We start from the raw sequence: 17,474 nt of genomic DNA on the forward strand, positions 1-17,474 counted from the left end.
GAGAAGAGGTGAGAGGGAGAGATAAAGTGTTCTGTGTTGCAGCCCAGGAGAAATTTTAAATGGACACTTTTTTTTCTTGGACTTGAGAGTGTCTCCCACTGCCTTCTGGCTTCCTCTATTTACATTTCAAGGTAAGCCTTCACTGAGATCTGAAAGGGACTGAGATAACAGGTTCTTGGATGCAGAAAATGAAACATTATCTCCCACTACTTGTGAGGAATGGAGCTGCTATATCATACTCCTTACTGGGACATGCCACTGATTGTTGGGCTGGTTACTCCCTCCATACTGGTGTATGTGGGACCTCATGACAGGAGGACTAGGAGGGCTGGGCAGGGGAATGGAAGCAGAAACAGAGCTGTGTCGAAGTTGGAGAAGGAGAAGGGTTTAAAATGGGGAGATGAAGCCAAAAGAGGTGTTCAAGTTTGCAGGAAAAGCCAAGAAGGCCAGGAAAGAAGAGACTTGAAGATAAGAAATCCCTTTCCATCTACCCACTTGCTCACAGAAGCTGTGTGCCATTACATGGCCATTTTGGATTGATTATCTAAAGGGTACTGTAACCAAGTATCATTAAGTTTTGATGACTTTAAGTCGGGGTCAGGTGAAGGGTTCTAAAGTTGTCTAATAGACATCCCAGGGGTGAATCTGCCAGAATGGAGGACACAGATCCCATGATGGAGACCGATACACCCAAGTCTGTGGCCAGGGTGTCCCAAGGCCAGAGTAGTCAGCTGGAGATGAGGAGGCAGCACATTGATGGTGTCATCACACAAGCATCAATGTGCGCCAGCAAAAAAGAATGGTGGGGACCTGACATCAGGTTTTCAAGAGGGGATGAGGGTGAAGATGAGCCTCAACCCTGAGAGAGAATCTCCACCATAAAATCAGAAACCCACCCAGCAGATGAGATGGACTAAGGGGGCCAGCTGTAACTATCAAAGTTGTGGCTGGGGGTACCTGCACCCCTGAGCCGCCTCAAGGACCCTGGACACTCAACAGTCACTTCTCAGGTTGACAGAGGAGTGTTTGAGTCAGCCTAGGGGAGCCTGCCTAGGGAACTCACCAATCTGAAGTCCAGTGTTGGATGCAGAGAACTGAGTGTCCAGTTGAATGGAAGGTAAAACTAGAATCTGGGGGTCTGGGGCAACAGATGGTATTCCACCCATCTAAGTGGTGGTAGAAGACTCATCGGAGTCACTGCACCAATGTAAGAACCCAGAAAACCATGCCAGACATGAAAACTCACATAAGGGAGTTTATTAAGCACACAGAGTGTCTCCCTTCAGGTTAAGAGAGAAAATGAGAGGAAAAGAGAAAGGGTGCATGTGCAGGAGAGTGAAATGGAGGAGACAGCATGAAAGCAAGGAGGAGAGAGAGAGGCATGAAAGTGAGGAGAGGAGAAGAAAGAGAGAAAATGGTGGGGAGCTATCCTTAAGCAGTCTAATTCCACAGGTTAATGGGACCAATAATGGAGAAGGATACTTGCAAGCTGACTAATGAACCAATAGATAGCTAGGATGTTCACAGACTGACAAGTAGTTGAGGGGCAGGGAAATGACTGCAGTGTAAAGGGCAGGGGAGCAACTTTATATTATATTACAGAATGTCTTCAAGAGACTACCTCTTAGGCAGACATACAAAGACAGAAAATGATAAGATGGGAAAAGGTGTATCAATCACATAGCTGTCTTCAACAAGAAGGGGTTCCTTTTCTCACATCAGATAAAGTGGATTTCAAAGTTAGTCAGAAGGCACAGGAAATTCATTTTTATAATACTTAAGATAATCCTACATCAATAACATTTAACAATTATTAATATGTATGCCCCAAACAGTGAAGCATCTATGTACTTCAAACAAAACCTTATCAATTCCAAGAATCAAATAGACCGCAATGCAATAATAGTAGGGAACTTTAACATGCATCTAATCACTGGATAGACTGATCAAACAAAAACTAAACAAAGAAGTTATGGAAATAAATAATACAATTACTAATTTTGGCTTAACCAAGATATACAGAATATTTCATCCATTAATGACTGAAAACACTTTCTTCTCTGCAGTACACAGATTCTTCACTAAACTAGACTTTATCTAAGGCCACAACTAAACTCTTAGCCAACACAAAAGGAATAGAGATAATACTTCTTTGCATTCCCTCATACCATACTTGAATGAAATTAGAAATCATTAATAAAATATAAAATAGAGTCTATTCTAACACTATGGGACTAAAAAATATGCTATTGAATGAACAATGGACAGTAGAATAAATCAGAGATGAAATTTAAAAAATACTTAGAGGTAAAGGAGAATCATGACACAACTTATCAAACTTTCTGGGATACTATGAAGGCACTGCTGAAAAGAATGTTCATTACACTGAGCATGTTCTTTAAAAGAAGAGAAAGCTACCAAATAAATAACCTAACATTTCATCATAAAGCCCTATATAAAGAAGAAGAAATCAACACTAAAAGAAGTAGAAGGCAGGAAATAATTGAAATCAGAGCCCCAAATCAATGAAATTGAAACAAAAAATTTTAAAAAATAGACTGTCAGGAGCAGTGAATGAATTATGGTCTTTGAGCTGTCTGGAGACATAGGCAATACCTCTTGTGAATTCTCAGGGTGAAGGTGTCGATTTGAGATTTCCTGGTTGCTATGGTGATGCCCTAATCAAAGGGAGATTCTGTGATGGCTACAGAGTTTATCAGATCTTAATCTTGGGTTTAAATGCCACCTGCTAATGGATAAAGAATTATGGGCATGAGCTGATAGTCTTATCAGGTTATTCATACTCATGACCTTGATTCTACTTGCTTTGAAGAAACCTTCTCACAATAAACCTTCTTAAGTTGTTTAAAGCTATATAATAAATGTGCCAAGTTTGATCATGGTCATCTTCCCCCATCAGTTCTTTGCTGAACCAACAATTCCCAGAGTTTTCTCTATTTGTGTGCCTATCTTTTCTCAATACCCTCATCATAGCTTTAGGGGACTTAATTAAATGAGTATGCAGGACAAGGCAGTTGGTGCCCGAACAGGAACCCCAAACACTTGAGTTCTTTTCATCTGTCAGGCAAGTGGGGTGTTTTTAAAAAGATGCAGGTGGATAAAGGAAGGACAGGAGGGAGTTTCTATATAGCTTGGTATAAAATATGGGACAGCTAGGATCCAAAGAAAGGGATCTCCATGTTGCTGTGCTTATGCTTAAGCCTATGCTTAAATCAAAGAAGGCACTATTGTTACCATTTTTTAAATTATTTTTTTGAAATTTGTGCCTGGTTCCTTAAAGAGGGAGCATTAAATGTAGACACAATGTAGGCAATTTGTGCCCTACTTAATGTAATACTTAAGGCTCAAGGAATAAAAAGGATAAAAGGGGCTCTTCAGAGAAAACACATATCAGAGCACCATGCTTTAAGAGAATGAAACAGCAGGTTCCCTTACTTCTTAGCTTCTGCTATATCTCTATCTTTTTTAAGCTTGCATTTTAAATGTAAATTGTGGAGACCTTCAAGAAAGACTTACAGAGAACTGGTTAAGACAAAAGAAATAAAGGGTATCACTTTTAAATTATGAGAAAGACTTCCAGAGAAATGGTTAAATCAAAAGAAAAAAGCTTTACTTTTAAATATTAACCATGTGTGTTTTGCTGGCTATCTTTTCCACTTTTTTGTTCTTAACTATTTTCCACCCTAATCTTACAGCACCAATAGAAAAACAATGGAAAAAATCCAAATGTGCAAGCTTTCCTTTTCTTAAAAATCTTTTCCTGAAACAAAATCTGGAGGATATTGCAGGCTCCTGCATTCTTTACATATTTAAACTGACTCTAATTTAAGTTAAAAATAAACTGAACTGATAAAGATGTTTCACATGGTCTTTTACTAAAGTATTGTAGACATGTAATTTTTCTCATGAACTTCTCTTTTTTTTAAGGTCCTGGGTTTTTGGGTCCATGATTTTATGGTGAATTCACATTTGATCTTGCACACCTAAATTAATATATTCTCCTAATAGGTTTTATTTTATCTAGCTAAAGAGGGTTTCATACTCTATTTTTGTTCAGAGGCCAATTTTCTAGGGATGCTGATGTTTGGGGTGCATCCAATAGCCATTAATGATGAGTTGTGGCCAGCTACCTATATGTTTGTTTTTAGTGTTCATCATGGATGTTAGATCTCACATCTGGCATTTCCAAATATTTAAGTTATATTTAAATATTGGCCTGCCCTATATTTAAGTTATAATGTAAATGTCTGATTGGCTGTGTTTGAACTTCCGATTATTTAAATCTAATACAGGCTTTAATGAACATCTGTAACATTGCCTCCTACCCATGGAACCCCACTAAGAAAAATACAAAATCATTTTTTTTTCTGTTTTATATTTATGTGCACACCTGTGTGTTATTATTATTATTTTTTTGTTTGGATGTCACTGAGGGATTTTAATGAGGGAGGAATGATGTAATCAACACTTTTTTTAAAATACAAGTTTGGCAGAAAGGCTGAGGATGGAAAGGCAATGGTGCACACACGGAGACTCACAGAAAGCTATTTCCATATTCAACAGATTGTATGTACTGGATAAGGATGATTTAGTGGAAATGCATTAAATGGGTCAGCTTCTGTACATATTTAGGAGATAAAACCTACAGGTCTTGGTAACTGATTAGATATGGAGGGTGAGTGAGAAGAAAGGGCCAAGAAAGTCTCTATACTGTGGATTTTCTTATGGTGAGCAAGGTGTGCACACTGTCTGAAAGACTTCCTGCAAACTTTACATTCATAGGGTCTTTCCCCAGTGTGGTTTCTCTGATGCAGAGTAAGTGACCCACTATAGCTAAAGGCTTTCCCACAGATATTACATTCGTAAGGTTTCTCTCCAGTATGAATTCTCTGATGTTGAGCAAGGCCTGAATTCTGGCTGAATGTTTTCCTACATTCCTTGCACATATAAGGTTTTTCTCCAGTATGACTTCTCTGATGTTGTGCAAGTGAGGAGCTATTGCTAAAGGCCTTCCCACATTCTGCACATTCATAGGGCTTCTCGCCAGTATGAACCCTCTGGTGCTGATCAAGGTATGCAATCTGACTGAAGGCTTTCCTACATACTTTACATTCATAAGACTTCTCCCCAGTATGAACTCTCTGGTGTTGAGCTAGGTGTGCATACTGACTGAAGGCCTTCCTACATTCCTTACATTCATAGGGTCTCTCTCCTGTATGAATTCTGATGTACAATTAAGTATCCATGATGACTAAAGTCCTTCCCACACACATGACATATGTAAGGTTTCTCTCCAGTGTGAATTCTCTGATGTTGAGCAAGAAATGAACCATTACTAAAGGCCTTTCCACACTCAATACATTCAAAAGGTCTCTCTCCAGTATGAATTCTCTGGTGTTGAGTCAGGTGTGCAATCTGGCTGAAGGCTTTTTTACATTCTTGACACTGATAAGGTCTCTCTCCAGTAGGCACTCTCTGGTGTTGAGCTAGGTGTGCATTCTGGCTGAAGGCCTTCTGACATTCTTTACATTCAAAAGACTTCTCCCCAGTATGTATTCTCTTATGTTGAGCTAGGTTTGCACTCTGGCTGAAGGTTTTCCCACATTCAACACATGCATAGGGTTTCTCTCCAGTATGAATTCTCTGATGGAGAGTAAGGGATGAACTCTGATTGAAGACTTTCTCACATTCATTACATTTCAAAAGTTTCTTTTCTACACAGACCTTCTTATGTTTCATTTCAACAGATTTTTTTTTGGATAACTTCTCTTTTGTGGTTCACACTTATGTACTCTTTCTTTGGTGGGGAACCTCTGATGTGAATCTAGTCTTGCATCCAGATTGAATGTTTCCCAAGATCTATTATACTCATTACTTTGATCTTCAGGGAGGATTTCTTCATGAGTGGTGATCAACTGATTAGAGAGTATCTCCTGACTTCCCACCTTGTTCTTAAACCAGCCCTCACTTTCACAGTCTTTCAAATTGGGACAAACAAGACTCTGAGTGAGATGACTTCTTCCCATTGTCACTACTTTGGCTGATACTTGATAAACATCTTGCTTTGATGAAAAGTCACTGTTTTTAAATAGATGCTCCCAATCAGGGCATGTTCCTCTTGTTCCCTCCTTCTTCGCCATCCAGGGCTCTTTTCCTTGCTCCAATAATGAGATCACATCTGGCTTAGAAAAATAAATCCCCAGTGATACCAGGGTTCTGTAGTTCTCCAACATGACCCTCCTGTACAAAGTCCTCTGAGTGGGATTCAGCCATTCCCATTCCTCTTGAGTGAAACTTACAGACACATTCCCAAATGTCACCAAATCCTTTGACATGGCTTTAAGACTTTTAAGAGTTTATGACAGTTCTTCTGTCCTTCTCCTTCAAACTCTTCTCTGGAAGAAGGGCAGTGTCCTGAGAAAATAGAGCCTCAGCCGCGAGCTTGGCCCGTGCGCACTGGCATGGTGTCACACTGTCACACACAGTGTCACAATCAGCCTCAGCCGAGAGCACAGCACGTGGGTGCGGTCGCACGGTTGCGTCCTCCCATGCTGTCCCCTGGCCCCTGGCCCCGGCCTGCCCCTGCTCACTGCCTCCTTGCTCGGGGAGCGCGTTGGCGGGCCCAGGACTGGATCTCCACCACCCTCCATGCTCACAAAGGCCCCGCGTTCTGGTGCAGGCGGCTGGAAGTAGGGGCAGCAGGGGTCAGTGTGGGGCATGATGGGAGGCTGCAGGACTATGGCCACAGGACCTGCCCATGGCAGCCGCCGTGTATATTATATTATTGTGTCTAATATGTATTTGTGTTCATATGTCATGAACATGGTATCAAAATTTATGTGAAGGAAGGGTTTCAAGATGGTGGACTAGAGAGTAGCTGCATTTCATATTGCTCCAGGGCTCAGGATTCATGAAGAGGAGGTATTGAGAGACTTGGGACCAACTCAAAGCCGCTGGGTGAGTCTCTCCCATTGGGGAGGTGACCCGGATGGGGCAGTAGTCCCAGAATGCAGGAAACTTTGTGACGTAGAGTTTCCAATGAGACACCCCTCCCCCAGCTGGAGCAGTGAACTTGGACAACTGGAAACATTGTAGAGGACGGTCACTCAGCACAAAGCTTGGACTCGGAGCAACCCAACAGAGCTCCGAATGGCTGCCCAGAGGAGGAGGCATGTGGCAAGTTGTTTGGACTCAGAGTGACCACACGGGAACTCCAGGCAGCTGCCCAGAGAAGAAGGAATGTGGCAGGTCACTTGGACTTGGAGCCACCACAACAGAACTCCGGGCGGATGCCCGGAGGAGGAGGCATGCAGCGGGTCGCATCCAGGCAATTAGGGGCAGAGCACGGTCCCAGGACCTAGGCAGCTTCTTGGTGGAAGAGCCACACAGAGACAAGCTGAGGGGCAGAGCAAAGGTTCCAGGACTGCGGGCAGCTTCTCTGAGGAGGGGCAGCCTAAGGATACTCTTCTGCATAGGGTGAGACTCCCAGACCCAGAAGGTAGGTACGGGACCCTGGGAACATTGCAGAGGAAGGCTGCCCAGCCTAGGCGGTAGTTGTGGATTGAGGGGAACCTCTAGGAGGGGAACTGACCAAAGAGACCTCCCCACCAGGTGAGGCTTCCCTGCTGGATGAGGTTTTCCCACAAGGATGGTAAAACGAGACACAGGCCCAAACAGGCCTTGCCTCAGCCCGCAGCCTAGTTCCCCTTTGGATGACCATTGGTCAACAAGTGGAAGCACTTCTGCCCACTAGCAGGGAATATAACCCACCTGAAGGCCAACACCCCTAGAGAGGCAGCTTCCTTGTGGAGCACTGCATTATCAACTCCCTCCAAGACTTCAGGCTACTGAAGATGAAGAGGGGGCATACTAGAAATCTTCAGGAACACTATAAGTCAACAGAGGAAATCTGCAATATCTAAGTGATCCACTGATAACTGAACAATATGAGAAAACAAGATGAGAAAATGCCCCCCAAAAATCTAGATGTTACATCAATAAAATCCAATGACAGCATAGCAGAAGAAATGACAGAAAAGGAGTACAGAATGTACATATTTAAAATGATCAGGGAGCAAACAATAAGATGAAAGAGCAAATGCAGGCATTGAATGATGAGATGAAAGAGCAAATGCAGGCATTGAATGATCTCACCAATTGACAGTTAAAAGAGCAAACACAGGAAGCAAAAGATCATTTCAATAAAGAGTTAGAGATATTGAAAAAAACCAAACAAAAGAAATCCTTAAAATGAAGGAAACAATAAACTAAATTAAGAACTCCATAGAAAGCATAACCAATAGGATACAACACCTGGAAGACAGAACCTCAGATATTGAAGAAAAATATTTAACCTTGAAAACAAAGTTGAAAAAACAGAGAAGATCATAAGAAATCATGAACAGAATCTACAAAAAGTATGGGATATCATGAAAAGGCCAACTTTAAGAATTATTGGGATTGAGAAAAGCTTAGAGAAACAAACCAAAGGAATGTACAATCTATTCAATGAAATAATATCAGAAAATTTCCCAAATCTGAAGAATGAAATGGAAAATCAAGTACAAGATGCTTATAGGACTCCAAATACACAAAATTACAACAGACCCACACCAAGACACATTATAATGAAAATACCTTACATACAAAATAAAGACAGAATTTTAAAGGCTGTGAGAGAAAAGAACCAAATTACATTCAGGGGGAAATCAATACGGATATCAGCAGATTTTTCAATCCAGACCCTAAAAGCTAGAAGGGCCTGGAACAACATTGTTCAAGCGCTGAAAGAAAATGGATGCCAACCAAGAATCTTATACCCAGAAAACTTACCTTCAAATTTGATATGAAATAAAATCCTTCCATGATAAACAAAAGCTAAAAGAATTTACAAAAAGACAGCCAGCATTACAAAACATTCTCAGCAAAATATTCCATGAGGAAGAAATGAAAAACAATGATGCAAATCAGCAAAGGAAGGAACTATCCTAAAGGAATTGTCAAATATAGGAGGAACCAAGCCATGCAAAACAAAACAAAAAGCCAAGTGACCAGGAATACAAATCACATCTCAATAATAACCCTGAAAATTAATGGCCTGAACTCATCAATCAAAAGACATAGACTGGCAGACTGGATTAAAAAGAAAGATCCAACAATATGTTGCCTACAAAAGACTCATCTCATAGAAAAAGATACCCATAGACTAAAGGTGAAAGGATGGGGAAAAACATACCATGCACATGGACTCAGCAAAAAAGCTGGGGTATCCATCCTCATTGCAGATAATGTGGATATCAAGCCAAAGTTACTCAGAAGGGATACTACTTAAGTGAAACATAAATCAGCAAGACATATCATAAATATCCATGCCCCAAACAGTGGCTCATCCATGTATGTCAAACAAATCCATCTCAATTTCAGAAACCAAATAGACCATAACACAATAATACTAGGTGTTCTTAACATGCCTCTCTCACCACTGGACAGAACTTCCAAACAAAAATTGAACAGAGAAATCATAGATCTCAATAACACAATCAATAATTTAGACTTAATGGACATATATAGAATATACCATCCAACAAAGAGTGAATGCACATTTTTCTCAGCAGCACATGGATCCTTCTCTAAAATAGAGCATATATTATTCCACAAAGCTAACGTTAGCAAATACAAGAAGACAGAGACACTACCTTGTATTCTATCGGATGATAATGGATTGAAACTAGAAATAAAAAGAGTAAAAACAGAAACTACTCCCACACCTGGATGCTAAACAATATGGTATTATATGATGAATGGATAACAGAAGATATCAGGAAGGAAATTAAAAAATTATTAGAGGTAAATGAGAACAAAGAAACATCATATCAAAATCTGTAGGACACTATAAAAGCAGTACTTACAGGAAAATTTATTTCATGGAGCGCATTCAATAAAAGAAGAAAAAGTCAACAAATAAACAACCTAACACTACAGCTAAAAGCCCTAGAAAAAGAAGAACAGACCAACACCAAATGCAGTAGAAGACAGGAAATTGTTAAAATCAGAGCTGAAATCAATGAAATTGAAACAAAAAAAAAACAATTAAAAAATTGACAAAATAAATAGTTGGTTCTTTGAAAAAATAAACAAAATTGATAAACCCTTAGCCACACTAACAAAGAGAAGAGAGAAAACTCAAATTACTAAAATTTGGAATGAACAAGGAAATATCACAACAGACATGATTGAAATAGAAAACACAATTAGAAACTATTTTGAAAATCTATACTCCAACAAAATAGAAAATTTCGAAGACATCAACAGGTTTCTAGAGACATATGAATTGCCTAAATTGAACGAGGAGGACATACAAAATTGGAATAGACCAATTTCAAGTACTGAAATAGAAGAAGTCATCAAAAGTTTACCAACAAAGAAAAGTCCAGGACCAGATGGGTTCTCAGCCAAGTTCTAAAAAACCTTTAAAGAAAAGCTCATTCCATTAATTCTCAAAGTATTCCATGAAATAGAAGGGGAGTAAACCCTCCCAAACTCATTCTATGAAGCCAATATCACCCTGATACCTAAACCAGACAGAGACACATCAAGGAAAGAAAATTTCAGACCAATATCCTTAATGAACATCGATGCGAAAATTCTCAACAAATTTTAGCAAATCGCATACAAAAACATATTTAAAAGATAGTGCACCATGATCAAGTGGGTTTCATCCCAGAGATGCAAGGTTGGTTCAACATCAGGAAATCAATAAATGTAACTCACCATATCAACAGACTTAAAGTCAAGAATCATATGTTTATTTCAATAGATGCAGAGAAAGCATTTGATAAAATAGAGCACCCTTTCATGTTCAAAACACTAGAAAAAATAGGGATAGTGTGAACATTCCTTTACATTGTAAAGGCTATCTATGCTAAGCCCATGGCTAATATCATTCTAAATGGTGAAAAACTGAAAGCATTCCCCCTAAAAACTGGAAGAAGACAGGGATGCCCCTTGCACCACTTCTATTCAGCATTGTCCTTGAAACTCTAACCAGAACAATTAGACCAAAGAAATTAAAGGTATATGAACAGGAAAAGAAGAACTCAAACTATCCCTATTTGCTGATGATATGATTATATACTTATAGGAACCAGGAAATTCCACCAGAAAATGTATAGAACTCATAAGTGAATTCAGGAAAGTAGCAGGATATGAGATCAATGCTTATAAATCTAATGCGTTTTTATACATAAATGATGAATCTTTGGAAAGAAAAATTAGGAAAACGACCCCATTCACAATAGCTTCAAAAAAAATAAAATACTTGGGAATCGATCTAACAAAAGACATGAAAGACCTGTACAATGAGAACTACAGAACACTAAAGAAAAAAATTGAAAAAAATCTTAGAAGATGGAAAGTTCTCCCATATTCTTGGATAGGCAGTATTAATATTGTCAAAATGGCCATACTACCAAAAGTGCTATACAGATTCATTTCAATTCCAATTAAAATCCCTAATGTTGTACCTTACAGAAATAGAGGAAGCAATCATAAAAGTCATCTGGAAGAATAAGAAATCCAGAATAGCTAAAGCAGTCCTTCACAGGAAAAATGAAGTTGGGGGTATCGCAATACCAGAACTTTAACTCTACTACAAAGCAATAGTAACAAAAACGGCATGGTATTGGTACCAAAATAGACAGGTAGATCAATGGTACAGAATAGAGGACATGGACACAAACCCAAATAAATACAACTTTCTCATACTAGACAAAGGTGCCAAAAATACGCAATGGAGAAAAGATAGCCTCTTCAACAAATGGTGCTGGGAAAATTGGAAATTCATATGCAGCAGAATGAAACTAAACCCATATCTCTCACCATGCACAAAACTCAACTCAAGATGGATTAAGGACCTCAGAGTCAGACCAGAGACCCTGCATCTTGTAGAAGAAAAAGTAGGTCCAGATCTTCAACATGTCAGCTTAGGACCAGACTTCCTCAACACAACTCCCATAGCACAAGAAATAAAAGCAAGAATAAATAAGTAGGATAGATTCAAACTTAAAAGCTTTCTGTCAGCAAAGGAAACTATCAGCAATGCGAAGAAAGAGCCTACAGAGTGGGAGAAAATCTTTGCCACTCATACTTCAGATAGAGCACTAATCTCCAGAATATATAAAGAACTCAAAAAACTATACACCAAGAATACAAATAACCCAATCAACAAATGGGCTAAGGAAATGAGCAAACACTTCACAGAAGTAGATCTACAAGCAATCAACAAACATGAAACAATGTTCTACATCTCTAGTAATAAGTGCAAATCAAAACCACCCTAAGATTCCATCTCACCCCAATTAGAATGGTGATTATCAAGAATACAAGCAACAACAGGTGTTGATGAGGATGTGGGGAAAAAGGTACACTCGTACATTGCTGGTGGGATTGCAAATTAGTGCAGCCACTCTGGAAATCAGTGTGGAGATTCCTTAGAAAACTTGGAATGGAACCACCATTTGACCCAGCTGTCCCACTCCTTGGCCTGTACCCAAAGGACTTAAAACCAGCATACTACAGAAATACAGCCACATCAATGTTCATAGCTGCTCAATTCACAATAGCCAGATTGTGGAACCAACCTAGATGCCATTCAATTGATGAATGGATGACGAAACTGTGATTTTATATATATATATATATATATATATATATATATATATATATATAGAGAGAGAGAGAGAGAGAGAGAGAGAGAGAGAGAGAGAGAGAAAGAGAGAGAGCAAGCAATCATAAAATTCATCTTGAAGAATATGAAATTCAGAATAGCTAAAGCAATCCTTCACAGGAAAAATGAAGCTGTGGGTATCACAATACCAGAATTTCAACTATACTTCAAAGCAATAGTAACAATAACGGCATGTATTGGTACCAAAATAGACAGGTAGATCACACAATGTAATGTTAGTCAGCCATAAAGAATGATAAAATTATGGCATTTACAGACACATAGATGCAATTAGAGAGTATCATGCTAAGTGAGATAGGCCAATCTCAAAAAAACAAAGGTCGAATGATCTCTCTGATAAGTGGATGATGACACATAATGGGGGGTGGTAGGGGTTAGTGTTAGGGTTAGGGTTAGGGAGGGGGCAAGAATGGAGGAAGGAAAGACTGTATAGAGGGAAAAGAGGGGTGGGAGGGGTGGGGGAAGGGAAAAAATAACAGGATGAATCAAACAACATTACCATATGTAAATTTATGATTACACAAATGGTATGCCTTACTGCATGTACAAACAGAGAAACAACATGTATCCCATTTGTTTACAATAATAAAAAAAGAAGAAGAAATGTGAAAATGAGTGTTCATAAATTAAACTTAAAGAAGATATGAATCCAATTTTTTTAATTTACATGACTTTAAAAAAGGAGTTCAGTTTAAATTGGGTAAGTAAATAGATTAAAAAAACATGTCTTTAGATTTACTAATTTAAAAGTTTTTCTAGCTGGTTAAAAAATTTAAAAAGTCTGTGGTTTCTACTAAATGTCTGAAATGTAATATCCATTGTTTCCAGTTTTCTTCAGTAAGAAAGAGATGGCTACTATTGTTAACAACATTTACTTGATATCTGGGTTTTGTATTTAAATATGTTAATTATATTTAACATAAATGGGATTAATCATAAATTTGTTAAGGAGACACTTGATTAATATACAAAGTTAAAATGCTACAATATCAACTGCTTAATATAAAGTCAGACACCCTAAACAAATATATTGAAAAATTATATGTTTTTATAAATTGTTAAATGAAAATGTTTTGAGATTGCTTTGTTTTTGTGTCTTCACTATAAATGCCATTACTGGGTGTTAAAATTCTCTTCTGTGATTTGTATACAAAGAGTATTAGAGGTTTTGATTCCATTACAATTATGTACTATGAAAAATAGCATTTCATCTTATTAAAGTGGAGTAATTTGCCTAAACTCAAAAATTTCAAGAGTTTTGTTTCTAAGTACAAATCTGAAAAGAGGTCAGTAACTAGGTAAGAGTTTTTTTGGGGGGGAATCAATGGTTATTTTATTTTTTTAATTTATTTTTATTGTACACAAATGGAATACATCTTGTTTCTCTGTTTGTACATGAAGTAGAGGTATACCATTGTGTAATCATACATTTACATAGGGTAATAGTTTTCGATTCATTCTGTTATTTTTTCCTTCTCCCACCCCTCCCACCCCTCTTTTCTCTCAATACAGTCCCTTTCTCCATTCTTGCATTCTTGCCCCCCTCCCAACCCCCATTATGTGTCATCATGCACTTATCATCAAGATCATTCATCCTTTGGTTTTTTGAGATTGGCTTATCCATATTCACATATTCCATTGTGTATATATGTATTATATATATATATATATATATATATATATATAATAGTTTCTTTATCCATTCATCAATTGAAGGGCATCTAGGTTGGTTGCACAATCTGGCTATTGTGAATTGAGCAGCTATGAACATTGATGTGGCTGCATCTCTGTAGTGTGCTGATTTTAAGTCCTTTGGTTATAGGCCAAGGAGTGGGATAGCTGGGTCAAATGGTGGTTCCATTCCAGGTTTTCTAAGGAATCTCCACTCTGCTTTTCCACAAAATTTTGTGTTACTATTTACCATAATGGGAACCTAAATACATATTTAAAAGACACTGCACTAATTTGCAACCCCACCTGAAATATATGAGCGTACCTATCACTTCCCACTGCCCACGGAGGAAATGATAACACATACGCCTTTTTTGGTGCAGTGAAGCTTCTTCTCTTTAATGTGGACACAAGGCTTTCCAATGCAGAACTACTCCAGGTTATAAAGAATACAGGGACCAATCAGAAAGTTGTCTCTGCGGTGAATGCATGGACATATCAAGTAAATGTCTAAAACATTTTCTGTACACAAGCCAAGCACAAGGTACATCAGCCAATCAGGAGTACTTCCTGAAACTTGTTAACAGCTTCAAGCTTTTTCTGGCACCGTGCCAGGCACCATCTTGAAGATCAGGCCAGGGCATGCCCACCTCCACGGGCCCTTAGAGGCAAGTGTCCCTTACATCTCCCCCTTTTCTTTATATTAATTTGGATTGGGACCGTGCATGTCTTATGTTGTCCATGGTGAACAGCATCCTTAACATTTTATTCTCCCAGGGGCAGTCTCCAACTTCCAGAGGCAGATGAGTTTCATGGCTTCATTTCCTCGATTTGACCAGATTCCCTATTTCTACACTAACTACCTGTCCTTAATTCTGGCTTCATTCCCCCCTTTAGGAACTCCCAACTGCTGTAAGGAAAAGGGGGCACCGATCATTCTGGCTGCTTCAAAGCTGAAAGGGGGCAGCGTGGGGCAAGCAGTTCGGAGTTCCCTTTTTTAAAAATTGGGTCAATCAAGGGGTCCAAGGTAGAAGTCTGGTTGGGGAAGAGCAGGTTGTAAAGTCATCTGGGGGTGGGTGCTTCTATGAGAGAAGAACAAAAAGACATGAGTACTGAAAGGAGATTAGCACAAAGTAAATGTTGCAGCATCTGAAACATGCCACTGAGTATCATGAAAACGACAGAAGTCAATCTCTCACCAGGAGGTGGAAGAACTGAGAAATTATTCCCATAACTAGGCCTAATAAAGGCTGGAGTGGACAAGGCCTTTATTTGGGGATTTTAGCATTGTCCAGGTCATCAGGAATGTAAACACAACATTTAACTCTTAATGTCATAGATGTCCCCAGAAAATATAGTTAAGCTACTTAATGTCATCTGATTTTTGTAAAATATCCCTTTATTGGTATAACCTGTGTTTACTAGAGATCTCTATACTTCTGTTACTTGGGGCTAGATAATCATACTAGCAAACATAGATTAAGTCTACCTGTGTAGCTTAGGAAGGTCTTAAACTGACTAAAAACTTCTGACTCTGGCAGTTTCTCTTGATAGTTATCAGGCACATTTGATGAAGAATCTTTCTTTCATTTGTAGCTTCCAGTCTTTATTCTAGTGGGCTAATACAAGTGTACATCTTAAGTTACATTTAACTATTATTTCTTTTAAATGCCCAAGAATGGATATAGTTTGGTTTTAACTGTTTTGCTGGGTGTCTAAGATCAAGCTGGTCAAATTGACCTGGTTCCTGTCTTGTTAAAGAGTCAGCTGAGTTCCCACAGGGGTCACTCGCAGAGGACTTAAGAGCAGCTTCTTAGCTCCACCAGTGTCATTGGTTAGGCAGGGTCTTCTCAATGATGTGGCTTTCCTTGAAAGCATCAGGGATGTCTCCCTTTATCCATGACCCTCCTCTGCAGCAGATGCACTGAGTGATTTTTTATCCTCTAGTCTCAACAATCTCCTTTATCAGGAGGTGGTGTGACCCAGAGTTGCAGTGCTCCTTAGAGAAGTCCCCTTATTCCCTGGGTTTAGGCTGACTTTGAGGGCAAGATACTGTTTTGTTTTTTTTTTTTTTTTTTTTTTTTTTTCTTGGCCTCTGTATTTAATTCCAATTTCTAAGTTTGATCTTAATCATCCAGCAAGCCAGTCTCACCAGTCATAAAGTAAGAGTACTGGGCTTTAGCTTCAATGTTTATAACTTTACAGTTATTTACCCTTTTATTAAAGTACTACCACATACTATCTGTTTTGTAGGTGATGGCCTATTATCAAAAGTTACCTAGGTTGTATGTTCTTGAAGCAGCTACTTCTGCAAAACAGTAACAGGCAACAGTTTTACAAAATGAAATTAGCAAGAGTAAAAACATATTCAGCTTGTATAATAGCTATCTTGAATTTTGACTGAGAATCACATTATATACCCTTTTTGAGATCATAGTAATTTTACAACAAAAACCAATCTTCTGACTATAACTTTAAACAAGCTGAAGTCTGACTTATTTTGGAGTCACTCTAACATGCAGTAAGGTGGGAGGCAGACCCTTATCTCAGGTAAGGTGTGGCTCTTTACAGATCTTAAGTGTTCTAATTTTGATGTTGATCTTTGCTTCTTTCTTAAATATCATTAAGTGGTTTACATATACTGTTTCCTGAGTCTATATAAACTTTATAATTAACATAATTTAACATTGTATCTAAAACATGAATCAAAGAAAGGCTGAGAGAGCTTTTAACTTTTCTTTTGTGTGGCAAAATGCTTTCACCTTCTACGATATGAACCTTTAAACAAATCAGGCTGTCACTAACTCTTAGATATACATTTACATTTAAATTTTTATCTCAGTGAAATAAGTAACCAATTTTACATATATCTTATTGATAATAGGTCCCATAATAGAATATTAAATGATAAAAATAAATCCCCAATAAAATGTACTCCTTAAGTTTAAAATTACCATTACAGACAAGTTTATTCTGGAGAATAGCAGTGCTTGATAAATTCCCTGCTTTAAAAACTTGTATGCCTGGAAAATATGAA

At 38.4% G+C, this 17,474-nt stretch overlaps 1 long non-coding RNA gene across 2 annotated transcripts in view; it reads right to left on the minus strand.

Annotated features, from left to right (window-relative positions):
- Window positions 1–17,474, minus strand: part of LOC306650462 — a 196,169-nt gene that overhangs the window by 36,826 nt on the left and 141,869 nt on the right. The window lies entirely within an intron of this gene.

Source organism: Sciurus vulgaris, assembly GCF_902686455.1.
Source record: "Sciurus vulgaris genome assembly, chromosome: 2".
Taxonomy (NCBI): Eukaryota; Metazoa; Chordata; class Mammalia; order Rodentia; family Sciuridae; genus Sciurus; species Sciurus vulgaris.